Source organism: Dromiciops gliroides, chromosome X (assembly GCF_019393635.1).
Source record: "Dromiciops gliroides isolate mDroGli1 chromosome X, mDroGli1.pri, whole genome shotgun sequence".
NCBI classification, from domain to species: Eukaryota; Metazoa; Chordata; class Mammalia; order Microbiotheria; family Microbiotheriidae; genus Dromiciops; species Dromiciops gliroides.
Window position 1 is genome coordinate 16,589,415 of NC_057867.1, and position 19,649 is coordinate 16,609,063.

The following is a 19,649-nucleotide window of genomic DNA, read 5'->3' on the forward strand; positions in this document are numbered from 1 at the left end:
GATTACCACCTTCCCCAAAGAATCCTTCATTCCATCAGTCTCCAATCCTTTCTCTTATCCACATCCCTTTTTATTTCCTTATAAGGTAAGACAGATTTCTGTATCCAACTGAGTTTGCACGTTATTCCCTCTTTGAGTTAATTCTGATTAAAGTAAAGGTCGAGCTTTTCTCACAAGACCTCCATATAATAGCTCTTTCATGCCTCTTTTATGTGAGATAATTTACCCTATTCTATCTCCCCCTTCTCCTAGTGCAATCTTGTTTCTCATCCCTTCATATTGTTTTTTTTAATGTCAGCCCATCAAAGTCACCTCATACCCACATCATCTGTCTATGTAAACTCCTTCTAATTTAAGATTAAGAGTTACAAATATCAGAAACAGCTACGTGGCACAGTGGATAAAGCACCAGCCCTGGATTTGGGAGGACCTGAGTTCAAATCCAGCCTCAGACACTTGACACTTACTAGCTGTATGGATAGCCAGCATCCCACAGGGAAGGAGCAGGTTATGAGTGAGAAATGGCTAATTGACTAGAGAGAGTGTGGATAGGTCTCTCAGGGAGGAAGGCAAGGAGAAGTGAATTTGGTGAGAGGGAACACTAAAAGCCAGAGGAATCAGGAAAGCTTTCTGGTAGGATGTATTGTGGGTTTGAGCCTTGAAGGAAACAGAGGTTGAGAAGGGAGGTTTGCAGTCAGACTCTCAAGGAATTGTTATTATCATAGAAAGCAATGTGAAGTACCATTGGAGGAGTTGGAGCAGGGTGCCAGGAAAAGAGACAGGGCACGGAGTCAGAGATATATGAAATGAAGAGACAGAAGTGCTGTTTCCTAGAAGGTGGATAGGATGAAGTGAGGTCGAAGTGGGGGTAGAAGGAGTCCTCAACATTTAGGGATGAGAGAATGGAATAATGAACAAAAGCATGAGAGAGAGAATCATTGGAGAGGAGACTTCCAGGAAAAGAGAGGTAGAATGTAAGAGAAAGTTTGAGCGACCTTTTCAGGAAAGGACAGAGAGAGAGAGGCAGTGTGAAAGGCCTGAACGTGGGAAGATTAACAAGTGTAGTAGGGAGAAGGTAGGAAAAAGTGACAGTGCTGGAGAGGAAGGAATTCAAAGAGATAGGCCAACAGTGAGGGCCAAATAAATGGTGAAGCACAGAGAGGGAAGAGTTAAGGCTGACTCCAAGATTAGGAAACTGAGTTACTGGAGGGATGGTGGTGTCCTCCACAAAAATAGGGAAGTTTGGAGAGAGGCATGGCGATTTATATGGCTAAATTGAGAACAAGTGCTTAGTGGGAGAGAGTGGGACTTAAATGGGGTGCATATGTTGAGGGCAAATACCAGGACAGTGGTTGCTGAGGGAGAAAGTGTATGCTGGAGAAAGAAAAGCAGGTTGTATGGATGTTGGCAAGTGGAGCTGAGACCTGGAGTAATGGTGAAGATGTAAGATTGAGGGATCAGTAAAAGGAGAAAAGCACGTGAAATGTGGGAATATGGAAGGTTAATTATCTATTACATGGAACCTGAAATACCTCCTTGTTCTATCCAAATTGAGAATGAGCCACACCCTCTCAGAATTCAGCCAAGTTCTCTATCTATAGGGCACAAAAGCCTTGGGACAGAAAATTTGTCTGTAAGGAAAGGAAAAAGCCAGCACGTTTTAACTTTAGCTTGTTATCTGATAAGTTTCTAATATAGCTGAGGAGGTCCTTAGATAAAGGAGGAAACAAATTTGTTTTTGGAGTGGTATTGTGTTGATATTTTGCAGAGTATGTTACCAGTAGTTATTATAAATCCACAGTTGCTTGGCTTTAAACCAAAATCTGCCTTAAAAGAAATAACATGATCTGATTTACTTTTCTGTAATAAAGCCTGCCTCCCAAGGTTGTGGGGGGTCAGATGATTGTAAAGTGTTTATATAAATGGGTGAGTGTTTATATAAATGATTTTCTCTGTATAGAGCAAAATGTTATGGGAAAATGATAAATTTATCTTGGGGAAGGTGTAAGGAATTAATTGTGATTTGGGGTTTTCATAACCCTATCTTTGCTTCATTATGGTCAGACTAAAAAAAATATAAGCTTGAAAAGCCTAAAAGAAGATGGGTGTGTACTTTGGGAGATAATTGAACAAACAAGAAGAACTCTGACCACAGGGAACATTTATTGAAACTAAGTAACTAAGCCTCCCCTGGTAGCTTCCCTGTGCCCACATGGGTCTGGCCAGATTATAATGGGGACGGCCCATGTGGGTGTGCTGGGACAATTGGAGACTCAGCATGCCTAGGAACTGCCCCTTCCTGTGGGAGAGACAGGATGGAAATTATGCATTAATTAATATGATACTAATTATGATGTAACTGGCTAATTATAATTATTTTTATGGTAATAAGTTACTATTTAGAAATTGTTGCATGTTATATTCTGAGTGTACAAACAATTCACATTTTTTTTTGCAATCAGCCTTATCCTCAGTTATTAAATCCATATGAGACTTGGGTTAGGAGAATTTACCATTTTAAGACATTATTTGCCTTTATTCTGAGTTATCAGATCTGAGCAGCCAAGGTGCCAACTATCTATGGGAGGACATACAAGAGCAGGAATTGAACTGTCACAGAAGGGGAGGGATGCATGAAGTCCAGGTACTGTACTGCTTGGAGAAAGGCTGAGAGAATGGCCATTGGCAAGAGCTGAGGTTGGAATCTCTTGGTTTAATACCCCCCACCCCTACCCCACCCCCCACCACATAGCACTGGATGCCATCTCCTACCCTGACTTCGATGCCCTCTCCTATATACCTGATGCCATGGACATCTCAATTCCATGCATCTTATTAAGCCTGACTCAGTTTCCCCTACACATATTGCACTGGTTTCTAGAAGGCTTGGCAGCTTTTGTTCTTTTATGGTAACCCCCATAATCAGGGCATCTGTTACCAGTTGTATTAGGTTTTTAATTTCTCATAATGACACAAGGATAATTAGGCAGATCATTCAAAAAGTGATGAAACAAAGATGAAAATTGTTTTCTTAATTGCCTTGTATTAAAGAAGGGTATATAGGTATAACGTATGGAATCCTTTGCAGGTGGCTTGGGAAAGTTTTTATGCATTTTGAAATTGAATCAGAAATATCTCAAGTTTGTTTCAAGAGAAGTAGAAGAGGGTAACTTATAGAATTCTTTATTACACCTGATGAAAAGTCAATTCTGTTTAAGTTTTATTATATAGGGTGGAGATAACATCTGTCTATAGAGCATACAAACCTGGTTTTTTTATTTGACATGTACTGCTTTGAAGTTAACTGCTTAAATGTAATACAATCGAAGTTGACTTTTACGTAAGTTCATTTGTGATCATTTTCTTAACCTAAGTTTTATGTGAGGATTATATCTTAACAATGGAGTAAGAATTTTTGAAGAATTGTTGGTCAAATTGATATATATGTAATTTGGAGAAAATTAAGAATTCTGCTTTCTGTGGTATTTTGAGATAACCTGCAGGTATCAAGGTAACATAATCCTTGGACCTATTATTAATAATGTTTGTTAAAGATAGAATTGGATAATGCTGTAAATAATATGGGAGGGGCACTCATGTTATAATTTTATTGAGCTTTTAATAGGAACTATAAGAAAGTAGATCTGCTGGAGAAGTGCCCTGGAGACAAGACACCTTCCAGACTACCCCCAAGGAAAGTGGTTCCAGAAACCTGACAGCTACATGGGACATCTGAGATCCATGATGTAATTGCTAACTGGATGGACACTGGGGGGGGGTGGAGGGGTGTGTGTTACTGAAATCAGAGGAAAAAGAATTGAGGGGAGCCCAATGGTTTAAAACAAAGAGGAGGGATTGTGGGAAAAGTGGGGGGTTCCCCTTAAAGTTGATTGGAGCTGTATGGGGAACAATCACATCTGGGAAGTGAATTCAGGTTCGGCTGGGAATAGAAGCAGGTGCTCAAGATGCTAATGTCCACAGATGGGGGCTAGGCCTTTCCTAGCCTGGGAAAAATGTCTGTCTCTTCCCCCCACCCCCAGTGAACAAAATTACATGATTAGGGAAAACCCTAGGCTGGTCATGTTGTCATGTGGAGGAGGAGTTTGAAGGGCAGTCCCTGTGTTGCCTCCCCCATTGGCTACACTGTGTTCTGATTGTCTAGTTTTTTGGTGCCAGTGTTTGGCATGTAGATTATAAGTGGGGAAGAAGGGAAGCTCTAGTTGCGCTGGGGTCCCAGAAATTTTTGAGTGGTATTTCTCACATAGACCATCATGTCACACTGTATACCAAGATAAGGTCTTACACACAAAGGGTGATACCATAAATAAATTAGCAGAGCATGGAATAGTTTACCTGTCAGATTGATGGATAAGGGAAGAATTTAGGACCAAAGAAGATATAAAGAGAATCACAAAATTCAAAATAGATAATTTTGATTATATAAAATTAACAACTTTTTTGCAAAAATAAAATCAATGGGTGAGTTCCAAAATTAGAAGGAAAACAGAAAACTGAGGGAAAAAATTTGCAACAAGTATCTCTGAGAAAGTCTTCATTTCTCAAATATATAGAGAACTGAGTGAAATGTACAAGAATACAATTAATTACTCAATTGATAGTCAAATGATACAAATAGGCAATTTTTAGACAAAGAAATCAAAGTTATCTCTAGTCATATAAAAATACTCTAAATCACTATTTATTAGGAAAATTCAAATTAAAAGATCTTTAAGGTACTACCTCACAACTATCTGATTGACTAATATGACAAAAAAAAAAAAGAAGAGATGTAGGGATACTGGGACACTAATGCACTGTTGTTAACTGATCCAACCATTCTGGATAGCAATTGGAAATTATGTTCAAAATGTTATAAAACTGTTCATATACTTTGATCCAGCCATATCACTGCTAGGTCTGTTTCCCAAAGAAATCCAGAAATGGGAAAAGACCTATCTGTACAAATATATTTATACCAGCTCTTTTTGTGGTGGCAAAAATTTGGAAATCAAAGAGATACCAATGAATTGGGGAATGACTGAGCAAGCTGTGGTATATGATTTTGATTGACTTAATTGTACTATAAGAAATGACAGGGGCGGCTAGGTGGCGCAGTGGATAAAGCACCGGCCCTAGATTCAAGAGGACCTGAGTCCAAATCCAGCCTCAGACACTTGACACTGTGTTACCCTGGGCAAGTCACTTAACCCTCATTGCCCCTCAAAAAAAAAAAAGAAAAAGAAAGAAAGAAATGACAAAGAGGATGATTTCAGAAAAACTTGGATTTACATGAACTGATGCAAAGTCAAGTGAGCAAAACCAGGATAACATTGTACACAGCAATAGCAATATTTTACAATGAAGAACTGTGAATGACAACTTTTCTCAGCAGTACAATGACTCAAGACAATCCCAAGGGACTCATAATGAAAAATGCTATCTGCCTCCAAAGAAAGAACTAATATTGTTTGAATAGACTGAGGCATACAATTTTTCAATTTCTTTCCTTCCCTCATGCTGAGAAGAAAGTCTGGAATAGCCACAGAATTGTTAGAAAATAGTCCTAAAAGCAACATTTGGCATTTTAAAATTATTCATTGAAATAATAACTTGAAAATTGGATATCCCTAATAAAAGAAATTAATAATTGGTCCAATCCAGGAACAGAGAAAAGAAACATGCTACTTAGAAGCTGCTGCTTCAGTATCTCATGCTTATCCTGGTTTATATATGCATTTTGCCCATTCTACTAATTCTGGTTTGACAAACTGATTGTCTAATATTAAGTTCCTGAAATATCTTGCTTTAATAACTGACATCCTTGAAGGCAGAGCCAAGATGTCAGGGAGAAGCCAGTGAGTTGCCTGAGCTCTCCTGCGGTTCCCTCAAAAAGAATATTAAGGGGCAGCTAGGTGGCACAGTGGATAAAGCAATGGCCCTGGATTCAGGAGGACCTGAGTTAAAATCCAGCTTCAGACACTTGACACTTACTAGCTATGTGACCCTGGGCAAGTCACTTAACCCTCATTGCCCTGCAAAACAACAACAACAACAACAAAAGAATATTAAATCAAGCCTCTGGAAGGATTCTGAAACTACACAACCTGCAAAGAAACAGAGAGACACAGTCTTCCAACCAGAGATAATTTAGAAGACTTCAGGAAAGGTGGGTCTCACTCAGGCAAAAGGGAGGCACAGCGCAGCACAGCTCAGCATGGAGGGGGTCGGGCAAGTCAGCAGGAAGCTGTAGGCCTTAGCCAAGCAACTGAGGCCCCTGGATCTTGGCTCAACAAGCTGGTGGCACAGCAGGCCAGTGGTGAAACCCACCAGCACCACACAAGAGGGCAGGCTGCCAGCTAGAGGACCAACCACAGGACAGGCACAACCAAGCCTGACCTTCCCAGCAGCCGGAATTAAGCCCAGGGCAGTGAGAAATCCACAAGTCATAGAGGCCTCAGTGTAGAAAGCCAGTAACACAGCCCCTATACCCCAGCACAAGAAGCTTGAAACAGGGACCCTGGTGCCCCCAGAGCAGACCTCAACTTAAAAAAAAAATAAGCTGCAATATGAGTAAGAAACAAAAAAAGAGCTCTCACCATTGAGAGCTTCTGTGTCTACAGGGAGGAGGCAAACACAAACTCAGATGAGGACAATACTCTCAAAATTGCCTACATGTGAAGCCTCAAGAGGGAAGATGAATTGGTCTCAAGAACAAAAAGCCTTCTTGGAAGAGGTCAAAAAGGATTTTAAAAAATCAATTGAGAGAGGTAGAAGAAAAAATGGGGAGAGAAATGAAAGCAACGCAAGAAAATTATGAAAAAAGAATGAGCAGGTTGGAAAAGGAAGCACGAAGATTGGCTGAAGAAAACAATTCCTTAAAAAATTCATTTGGCCAAATGGAAAGGAGGTGCAAAACCTACTGAAGAAAACAATGCCTTACAAATTTGAATTGGACAGTTGGAACCTAAGGACTCTATGAGACACCAGGAATCAGTCAAACAAAATCAAAAGAATGAAAACATAGAAGAAAATGTGAAATACCTCATTGGAAAGACAACTGACCTGGAAAAGAGATCCAGGAGAGACAATTTGAGAATCACTGGACTGACTGAAAGCCATGATCAGTAAAAGAGTCTAGACACCATATTCCAGAAAATTATCAAAGAGAACTGCCCTGATATTATAGAATCAGAGGATAAAATCATCATTGAAAGAATCCACCAATCACCTCTTGAAAGAGACCCCAAAAGGAAAACTCCAAGGAATATTGAAGCCAAATTCCAGAATTATCAGGTGAAGGAGAAAATACTCCAAGCAGCCAGAAAGAAGCAATTTAAATATCATGGAGCCACAGTCAGGATTGCTCAGGACCTGGCAGCTTCAACATTAAAGGACCACAAGGCTTGGAATATGATATTCTGGAAGGCAAAGGAGCTTGGATTGCAGCCAAGAATCTATTACCCAGCAAAACTGATCATTCTCTTTCAGGGGAAAAGATGGGCATTCAATGAAATTGGGGACTTTCAAGGTTTCCTAATGAAAAGACCAGAACTGAATAGAAAATTTAATCTCAAGAGAAGTTTAAAAAGGTAAGCAGGGGGGAAAAGTTACTCAATAATGTTAAACTGTTTACATCTGTACATGGGAAAATAATACTTATTTTCTCTTGAGAACTGATTATTGGGCAGACAGAAGGATTATATAGAGAGGGTGTATAAATTGTCTTTGATGTGATGATATAAAGAAAATTAAGGGGTAAAAAAGGGAGTTTATGGGGAGAAGAGGAAAGGGGAGGTGGAATGGGGTGAAGTACATCATACGAAGAGTTGCAAAAAGCCTATTACAATAGAGGGAAATAAGGGAGGGGTGAACATTGTTTCAACCTTACTCTCACTAGATTTGATTCAAAGAGGGAATAACATATACGTTTATTTGGATAAAGAAACTTAGCATATTCTTTGGGGAGTATAAGGGAAAGGGGAAAAGGCAGGACTTATAGAAAGGAGGGCGGAAGCAAGGGAGAAAAGAGTAAAAAAAGGTAGGGGGTGATAAAAGGGAGGGCAGATTGGGAGAGGCAGGGCTAAGAAGCAAAAGGTTGATGAGGAATAGGGTGGAAGAAGGGGGTAAATGGAATGGAGGGGAAGAGACAATTAGTAATAATAACTGTGAATATGAATGGGATAAATTCTGCCATAAAACAAAAGCAACCAGAATCCTACAATATGCTGTTTACAAGTGTTAACCTGGAAATTAAGGAAACAATCAATATAGGAGAAATAAGGTCTTTAATCGGGGCAGAGGAACTATATCTTGTGGTATCACAAAGCTCAGAAGCTAGGAATACCCAAAGATGGGAACAGAGGATAGGGTTTTTAATGGGGTAACAGAACAAAAAGGGAACCAAAGGATTGCTCCAGAGTGACATATAGCTAATTAATATAAATGAACCTTTGACAAAAGAAATAATAGAAGTGTTCCTAAGTTAAGTATAGGCATTACTGACTCTGAATAGAAACTACTTAATGTAGGTGGACCCTCCAGAGAGTAAGTTGGGGAACATTGGGAGGGGATAAGTTTCTTGCAGGAAGGTCCATAAGTCCATCAAGAGTCTGAAAATGACAAAGACAGTCAGCCCCAGGCAATTCACTTGCCTGGGAAAGAGGGGACTGGGTGGGGAATCAGTTCTCAGTAAATTTTGCAGTTCTCACAAGAAACATATTTGAAGCAGAGAGATACACACAGAGTAAAGGTAAAAGGTTGGAACAGAATATATTATGCTTCAGCTAAAGTTAAAAAAAAAGCATGGGTAGCAATCAATCAGACAAAGCAAAGGCAAAAATAGATCTAATTAAAAGAGATAAGGGTGGCAGCTAGGTAGCTCGGTGGATAGAGCACCAGCCCTGGATTCAGGAGGACCTGAGTTCAAATCTGGCCTCAGACACTTACTAGCTGTGTGACCCTGGGCAAGTCACTTAACCCCAACTGCCCAGCAAAAAAATTTTAAAAAAGAGATAAGGAAGGAAACTACATCTTGCTAAAAGGTAGATAATGAAGTAATATCAATACTAAACATGTATATGCCAAGTGGTATAGCATTCAAATTCTTAGAGGAGAAGTTAAATGAGTTACAAGAGGAAGTAGACAGCAAAACTATACTAGTGGGGGATCTGAATCTTCCTCTCTCAGAATTAGATAAATCTAGCCAAAAATAAATAAGAAAGAAGTTAAACAGAATACTAGAAAAGTTAGACACAATAGATGTCTGGAGAAAATTGAATGGGGATAGAAAGGAATATATCTTTTTCTCAGCAGTACATGGTGCATATTCAAAAATTGACCATGTATTAGGGCACAAAAACCTCACAGTCAAATATATAAATGCAGAAATAGTAAATGCATCCTTCTTGCAAAAAAATTGCAATAAAAATTACATGTAATAAAGAGCCACAGAAAAGTAGACTGAAAATTAATTGGAAACCAAATAATGTCATTCTAAAGAATGAGTGGGTCAAACAACAAATCATAGAAGCAATCAATAACTTCATTAAAGACAATGACAATAATGAGACAACACACCAAAAACTATGGGATGCAGCCAAAGCAGTGCTTAGGGAAAATTTTATATCTCTAAATGCTTACATCAATAAAAAAGAGAAAAAGGATATCAATGAATTGGGCATGCAACTTAAAAAGCTAAAAAAAGAACAAATTAAAAATCCCCAATTAAATACTAAATTAGAAATCCTGAGAATTAAAGAAGATATTAATAAAATTGAAAGCAAGAAATGATAGAATTAATAAAACTAAGAGCTGGTTTTATGAAAAAACCAATAAAATAGATAAACCATTGGTTAATTTGATTTAAACAAAAAAAGAAAGAAGAAAACCAAATTACCAGTATCAAAAATGAAAGGGGTGATTTTACCACCAATGAAGTGGAAATTAAAGCAATAATTAGGAACTATTTTGCCCAACTGTATGCCAATAAATTTGACAATAAAAACGAAATGAATAAATATTTACAAAAATACAAAATGCCCAGGTTAACTAAAGAGGAAATAAAATCCTTAAATAAGCCCATATCAGAAAAAGAAATTGAACAAGCCATTAATGGACTCCATAAGAAAAAATCTCCAGGACCAGATGGGTTTACAAATGAATTCTACCAAACATTTAAAGAACAATTAATTCCAATACTATTCAAATTTTTTGGAAAAATAGGTGAAGAAGGAGTTTTACCAAATTCCTTTTATGACACAAATATGATGCTGATAACAAAATCAGGCAGAGCAAAAACAGAGAAAGAAAATTACAGACCAATTTCCCTAATGAATACTGATGCAAAAATCTTAAATAAGATATTAGCAAGGTGATTACAGCAAGTGATCACCAGGATAACACACTCTGAGCAGGTGGGATTTATACCAGGAATGCAGGGCTGGTTCAACATAAGTAAAACTATTAACATAATCAACCACATTAATAAGAAAACTAACCAAAATCATATGATTATGATGATATCATATGATGCAGAAAGCTTTTGACAAAATACAGCACCCATTCTTAATAAAAACACTAGAGAGTTTAGGAATAGGGGGAGCTTTCCTTAGAATAATAAACAGTATCTACCTAAAGCCATCAGCAAGTATTATATGCAATGGAGATAAATTAGAGGCCTTCCCAATAAGATCAGGGGTGAAACAGGGATGTCCATTATCACCTCTATTATTTAATATTGTACTAGAAATGTTAGCTTTAGCAATCAGAGAAGAAAAAGGAATTAAAGGAATAGAATAGGCAAGGAGGAAACAAAATTATCACTCTTTGCAGATGATATGATGGTATACTTAGAGAATCCTAGAGAATCAACTCAAAAATTACTTGAAACAATGAACAACTTTAGCAAAGTTGCAGGATATAAAATAAATCCACATAAATCATCAGCATTTCTATACATGACCAACAAAGTCTAGCAGCAAGAGATAGAAAGAGAAATTTCATTTAAAGTAATGGTAGACAACATAAAATACTTGGAAGTCTACTTGCCAAGACAAACCTAGAAACTCTATGAACATAGTTACAAAACACTTTTCACACAAATCAAATCAGATCTAAATAATTGGGAAAATATCAATTGCTCATGGATAGGCCAAGCTAATATAATAAAAATGACAATTCTACCTAAATTAATTTACTTATTCAGTGCCATATGAATCAGATTTCCTAAAATTATTTTATAGAGCTAGAAAAAATAATAACAAAATTTATCTGGAAAAACAAAAGGTCAACAATATCAAGGGAAATAATGAAAAAAATGCACAGGGAGGTGGGTTAGCTGTATGAAATCTGAAGCTCTACTATAAAGTGGCAGTCATCAAAACTATTTGGTACTAGGAAATAGTGTGGTGGATAAATGGAATAGGCTAGGCACAGGAGACACAGTAGAAAATGACATTAGTAATGTAGTGTTTGGTAAACCCAAAGACTCCAGCTTCTAGGATAGGAACTTAGTATCTGACAAAAACTGCTGGGAAAACTGGAAGATAGTATGGCAGAAACTAGGCATAGACCAACATCTTACACCTTATACTAAAATAAGGTCGAAATGAGTACATGATTTAGACATAAAAGGTGATACCTTAGGCAAATTAGGAGAGGAAGGAATAGTTTACCTTTCAGATCTTTGGAAAGGAGAACAGTTTATGACCAAACAAGAAATAGAGAATATTATGAAATGCAAAATGGATGATTTTGATTACATTAAATTAATAAGGTTTTGTACAAACAGAAGCAATACATCCAAAATTAGAAAGGAGGCAGAAAACTGGGAAACAATTTTTATAGCCAGGCCTCATTTCTAAAATATATCAGGAATTATATCAAATTTATAAGAATCCAAGTCATTCCCCAATTGAGAAATGGTCAAAAGATATGAACAGGCAGTTCTCTGATGAAGAAATGAAAGCTATCTATTCCCATATGAAAAAATGCTCAAAATCACTATTGATTAGAGAGATACAAATTAAAACAACTCTGAGGTACCACCTGACACCTATCAGATTGGTTAACGTGACAAAAAAAGAAAATAATAAATGTTGGAGAAGCTGTGGAAAAATTGGAACACTAATACATTGTTGGTGGAGATGTGAACTGATCCAACCATTCTGGAGAGTAATTTGGAATTATGCCCAAAGGGCTATAAAGCTTTACATACCCTTTGACCCAGCAATACCACTATTGGGTCTTTTTTCCCAAAGAGGTCATAAAAAAGGGAAAAGGACCCACATGTACAAAAATATTTATAGCTGTGCTCTTTTTGTGGTGGTAAGGAATTGGAAATTGAGGGGCTGCCCATCAATTGGGGAATGGCTGAACAAGTTGTGGTATATGAATGTAATGGAATTCTATTGTGCTCTAAGAAATGATGAGCAGATGGATTTCAGAGAAACCTGGAAGGACTTGCATGAACTGATGATGAGTGAGATGAGCAGAAGCAGGAGAACATTGTATACAGTATCATCAACATTGTGTTGATCAACTGTGATAGACTTGATTCTTCTCAGCAATACAGTGGTCCTAGATAGTTCTGTTAAGGGTTAAAATTCTAGCTAAACTGTCTAAAATATCTAATGAGTGGTCGCCAATAAATTATAAGCTTTAGCAAGAGTTAGACTTTTAAGCATTTATTAAGGAGAATAAGAATTTGGTAAAGAGAGAGAAAGGCCTAGATTCCTATCTATTAAAGGGAGAGCACATTTCTAGCTCCGCTCTCCACCAGAGTCCAAAGGAAAGAGAGCGAGACTGCACACCAGTCTCTTCCTTCCTCCTCCCACTAGCCCGTGTCACTTCCTTTTCCAAAGAAAAGACTCCTGGTCTTGCCCTCAAAGACCTTCGCTTCATGGGTGGAACTCTTCTACAGTAAGTCTCCAGCAGGTGGTGTCATTCCAATCGTTACAGTTCCAAAGGACTCATGATGGAAAATGCTCTCCAAATCCAGAAAAAATAACTGTGGAATCTAGATGCAGATTGAACCATACTATTTCTTTTGTTTGGGTCCTGTTGTTTTTCTCTTTTGAGGTTTTTCCTTTTTTCTCTGATTCTTTTCTTATAACATGCCTAATGCAGAAATATGTTTAATGTTATGGTACATATATAACCTATTTCAGATTACTTGCTGTCTTGGGGAGGAGGGGAGGGAAGGGAGGGTGGGAGAAAAATTTGACACTAGAAATGTTATAAAAAAAATGTTGAAAGCTATCTCTACATGTAACTGGAAAATAATAAAATACTTTTATAATTAAAAAAATAATTGACATCCTTAAAAAATTAATCACTTTCAACTGTATCATAGTCAAGATCAAATAACATTTGAAAAGAACAGAAATTAATCAAATGCATCATAAATGCTTTGGAAAATTTAAGGATTGGTACTAGAGAGCCTGAATCTAACCCTGTTAATTTGGTTAATTTGGATAAATTTAAAGATGGTCCATTTAATTAAAATAATAATTTAAATGGTATTCCTGAGAAAATATTACCAGAAAATATAATAGAACACTTGAAGTTATCACTTTTATTAGTCAGTAACAACAGTGAAAGCATTTTCAGTTTATCTCACTTATGAGAATCGTGTATTTTGCCTTGTGAAAAACTAACCATCCCAGATAGATGGTAGAAAAATTATATCATTCAAATTAAACCTTCACACATGAAATTAATTGAAATGATTTTCTGGAATTTATAGTTAATAAAGTAAAAATACATAAATTTCCCATTCCTTTTTGACCATTAAAAAATTGAAAGAAATAGTTTCTGGGTTATTTAATCATTTTATTAATTAGGCTGTCTCAAACCAAAGATAATTGGTTTTTATAGCCTTGAAAAACACTAGGTGGTCAAAGGGAACAAGAATTTGAAAAGAATTTGAAAGCCCAGCCTTGGTCTTTCAATTCAAAGAAGGTCTTCCCTCTTCAATGGGGAGGCCCAAGTGACCCCACACACCCACACACAGAGAAGCATTGCTATCTAGACAAAAGGATCTGTCTCTACCCAAGCTTGAGAAGAACACAATGAGCTTCCCCAGCATAGATTAAATTCCTTGCATGTTTGGATGGGATCTGACCAAGATGAAGAGAATTAATGCAATCTTATTATCAAGGACAAACTGGACCTTTAAAAGACAGAACTTAGGAAGAAGGGGGGAGCTCTAAGTCTCCCCAAGATATTGCTTTTTAATAATCATTTTCTCAAACCTTGCAATCTCTGCAAAATTCTAAAAAAAGAGTCATTTTATTGAGCTGAAGGTAAATAATTTCTTCTGTTTAAGAAATATAATTTTTTTTTACATTTAATGACAATAAACTTGTTGGGATATAAGTTAGAGGACTGGAATGTGATTCCATTGTCAAATCATGGTGGAATTGCAAGGATAGAATTTTGTGAGAATAAATTATCTATATGGAATTTACAATTAAAAGTACTGTATTTTATTGTTATTGTGAATTATGGAACTTATGTTCATTTATATATGCACATATATATATATATATATGTGTTTTTTCAGAGTTGTTTGGTATTTACCAGCACAGCAAAGGACTGAGAAATTAACAGTTAATTTAAGAGCTAATAAAAAAATTGATCTTAGATTTAAAAAATCAAAAAGTAAATAATGGAGTTGAAATTCAATTCTTGCTCCTCTACCTCCAGTCAGTCAATAAATATTGATGAAGTACCTACAATGTCCTAGACACTCTGTTAGGCTCTGGGAATACAATGAAAGGCAAAAGGCAATCTCTGCCTTCCAAGAGTCCACAATATTAGGGGGATACAACATGCACATAATTGTGTTCAAACAAGAGAATAAAGGACAAAACAAATAATCAACTGTAGGAAGGCATTAGAATTAAGGGGAGAATGAGAAATTCTTCCAATAAGAGCTAGTATTTCAAGTTGGTCTTGAAGGAAGAAAAGAAAGCTAAGAGTCAGAGATGAGGTAAAGAATTTTAGGCATGAGGAAAGTCAGTGAAAATGGTCAGAGGTGGAAGATACAGTGTGTTCTTTTGGGAACACAAAGGAGTCCACTATTACTGGATCAAAGAGTTCTAGGAGAGGTGGGGGAAGGGGGGCAGGCAGAGGCTGTAAAGTATAAGAAGACTGGAAAAGATGTAGGGGGCATAGATAATTGATGTCTTTGAACACCAAACAAAGGATTTTATATTTGATCCTGGAAGTGATAGGGAGCTACTTGAGTTTATTCAAAGTTAGGGGAAAGAAGGAGGAGTTGGTCAGGCTGCACTATAGGAAGATTACACTTGCAGCTGAGTTGAGGATGGAGTAAAGTTGGCATACACTTGAGGCAAGGAAACCAACCATCAATCTATTGAAATAGTACAGGCTACAAATGATAAGGACCTGCACCTTCTTGTTGGCACTTTCAGAGGAGAGAAGAGTTCATATGTGAGAAATGTCTCTAAGACAAATTCAACAGGTCTTGGAAAGAGCTTGGATCTGGGGTGTGGGACAGAAAAATGCGATACCTAGTGATATGGGGAGAAAGCACGTGGGTTCTTAGGATTCCTCTGTAAAGAATTATACTCTCACGCAAGTCCTATTTAGAAATAAAAGAACAAGTTTATTAGGGTACAAGAGAAACTGGCCAGGAGGAAGGTTTTAAAAAAAAAATGCTTTCCTCCCCAACTAGCTTTTATAGGGCCAAGATGGCATGGGTAAAATGTCCCTTATTGGGCAATGGGTTTGAAGTCGTCTGGTGGTGGGTTGAGGTAGTTTGATGATGGGTTGTGGGCAATCTGGTGATGATCATTAACTCCATCCTGGTGGGTCTGAGCAGTCTGCTGGTGGGCAGTTCCTGTGTCTTCTCCTGGTGTAGCCACACCTAACAGGATTACCTCATCCAGGTGGTGAGGAGCACTGGAATTTAGGGTGGTGGTCCTGGATCTTGTTCAGTTTGATCCAGTGCTGCTTATCTCTTTTGGGTGTGTCTATCCTTGGTAGAACTCAAGGAGAGGCCTCCTTGATCTCAGGGGAAAACTCCTGGGGTTTCAAGGAAAAAATTCCTTGACCTCCCCAGACAACTTCTGGGGTAACTGGGGCCCATAACAGTAGGCTCTCAGTCTTGGATATTGGGGCAGTGGTAGTGATCTCTACAGTAATAGGGTGGTTGGGAAGAGGGAAAGGCTTGGTGGAAAGATGAAAGATGAGTCCAGTTTTACATGTTAAATTTAAAATCTCTCTGGGAAGGGAAAGGGCATTGATCAAGTACTTACTATGTGTCACACATTGTGCTAAGTCCCTATTATCACCACATTTGATCTTCATAACAAATTTGTGAGATAGGTGTTATTATTATCCCCATTGTAAAGTTGAAGAAACTGAGGAAGACAGAGGTTAAGTGGCTTGCCCAGGGGCACAAAACTAGTATCTGAGGCCAGATTCGAACTTAAGTCTTTCTGCCTCTAGGCCTAGCACTCTATGCACTGTGTCACCTAGCTGTTTATAAGACATCCAATTTAAGAAGTCCAATAAGCAGTTAGAATTATGACATTGGAGATCAGCAGAGAGATTAGGCCTGCATAATTAGATTTGAGAATCATTAGTACATAGGTGATCACTGAATCCATGGGAGCAAGATAAGAACAAGTGAAAAAAGAAAGAGCGAAAGAAGATAGGACAGAGCCCTCTGGGACACTCATGGTTAGTGGGCCTGAGTTGGATGAAGATCCTGCAAAGGATTTTGAGGAGTGGACAAATAGGTAAGAGAAGAAGTATCATTAGAAAAAGGGCACTAAAAAAAATAAAAAGGTTATTGAAAATGGCAGAGGATGGAGAGAGGTCAAGAGGCTAAAGACCATTAGATTTGGTTATCAATAAATCATTAGTAACTTTGGAGAAAGCATTTTTCATTGAATGAAAAGATAAGAAGTCAGATAATACAGTGGGATGATTAAAAATTTGAGAGGCATAGTTTCTGGGTGATTTAATCATTTTATTAATAATACCAGCAGAGTATTAATATGGTCATTTGGCTGTCTCAGACCAAAGACAATCATGGCAAATGAGACTGATAAGTAGACCTAACAGATGAAAGGGGCAAAGGGAAAACATAAACAGCAAAATATACTTCAGAGATGTGTCTCTGTCTATTCCTCTGGAAACATTTCATGCAGTTCTGTAGTTCCTGTGTGGTCTCAGAACAGTTCTTTTCAAGTTCAGCTCATTTGTAGAGATCCTCTTCCCCTGTTAAAAAAATCTACAAAATTGATCTTAACACAAATTTAAGTTTATCTTGCCAATAACCAGGTCAGATAATGAAAGTTAGCTTAAACCTTATGCCTCTATTATTAGAAATCAAATTTGAAACCTTTTAGACAAGGGAATTAGCAATTTTGGGTTGTCTAATTGTTATGTACATATAGATATAGATATATAGATTGTATATAGATATGTATGTGTATATATCTATATCTATATGTACATAACAATTATATATCTAGATATCTAGATATCTATCCATCTATGAAACTAAGGTACAAACAGAAAATTAGAACCCAATTTTTTTATACTTGGTATTATTCATTCTTGCTTGGCATTGTTCATTCCTGCATTAGGAGGATGAGATTCCACTAAAGAATTAATAAAAGAACACTTTTTATAAGAAGATGGATTCTAATACAAAAACAAATTCATTTAAAAGTTGCCAGACTAACTTCAACTGTAACAAAAGTTTCAGGGATGGTATACACAAATACATTGAGTAATCAATTTTAAAACAGTGAATATCAAGCAAGTTATTTATAATAAAAACATTTTCAACTTCTGGCCATGTTCAAATGAATAACTCCTAACAAAATGAGATGTTTCTGTAAGGCATTTGCAAGATAGACCACAAGCCATTCTTCTAAGATTTTGTGCTAATATTCCTTTTCTGAACACAGAACTGAGGCAATTATGATATTAATGTTACTGAATAACAGAATCATATCCTAGTTTCAAAAATCTTTGCATCATTTGCCTAATTATCAACACACCATTGTGAGAATTAAAACACCATAACTTACACAGGAATATATAACTAATAACAGATGTCAAAGCTAAATACTTAATTAGTTGTTTGGAATAGAGAAAGAACTAAAATAAATCTTGTACCTGCAGCTTATTATAGTAACACAGATGTGTTGATAATATATAAGATAGGCTTATATTAGGCTATAAGATAGGAATTTAATATTGTGTTCATACTGATCATCTAAAATGATTATAGAAATTTGCCATAAAAAATAGGGAAGCATTAAGGGCATAATGCTTCCCTGACTTCATGTCAATTCCAGGCAAAAGTTATGTAGATGGCCAATTCCATTGAGTCAGGCTTAGTCATCCAGGTGAGATATTTTCCACTGCATGTATCATATTAGGGAAATTGAGTCAGGAGAATCCTACTTCAACATTTGCCAATAGTTGTTCTCCCAGCCTTTCCTAGGAGAACTCTGTGTGCATGTAAAATGCCATAGGGATGCTATTATCATGGATCATTGGTTCAGTAGCATTCCTTGATAATTATACATCATGTCATACTCAGAATAATATCAATTAACAGTCCCATAAAATCTTTAATAGCAAGATACAATAATCTGTGCTTCAACTCTTTTTGTAGGGGGGGGGGAGGGTTAAGTGACTTGCCCAGGGTCACACAGCTAGTAAGTGTCATGTGCCTGAGGTCAGATTTGAACTCAGGTCCTCCTGAATCCAGGGCCAGTGCTCTATTCACTGTGCCACCTAGCTGCCATGAATTCAACTTTTAATGATTACATATCCTAATAAGGATTGATTATAATCTCACATTGGTAGATTATAAGGAAGAGATTCATCATAAAAAAATCACAACTTGATATAACTGGTACTCATGGTAAGAGGATGCTTTTTAAGTCCCTAAATTCAAGATTATAGAAATGATTTTGCTTAAAAACAGACAATAAAAGACTTGGCACAAGATGTGTAAATATAATGAACCCAAATTGTGTAAGATTAGACAGTGTTTCATATAATAGTATACAGTATAGTAGTATATAGTAAAACATGTTCAGTTATTAACCATATTCAAATGGACAAAACACAGACTACTGCTTTCAGGTTCCTTTAAGCAATAGGAACATATTTAAGGTGACTTTTTAACTAGTTTTCATACATTTCTAGACATGTTCTAATTCCAGATAAGTAAAGTCAGATTTTAAATTAGGGTAACACAAGATAGCTCATAAGTTACTACTCCTCACTAACTGTACTGAAATCCTGTTCCTCAAAAACAAAAATAGAAGAGGTTCCTGTCAACTAAATAGATTTTCATCTTTGTTCTGAATGAATACGATACTTCAGGAAACAAATTTTATACATATAACAAGTTCAAGCACTAATTTAGCTCTTACTTAGGCCATGGAATTGCAACAAATTTATATAAAAACAACAAGATCTTTCTTACTTACAGCTTGTTTCAGTAATTCAAATGCTTTAGTGTTAACCTAATACCTAATAGATTCAGCATTGCAATGGCAGACTTCCACTTTATCTATCCTGATAATAGACATATGCTATGAAGACTATAAGCAGGGACATAGTTAAAACAGCATTAAAACTGATCC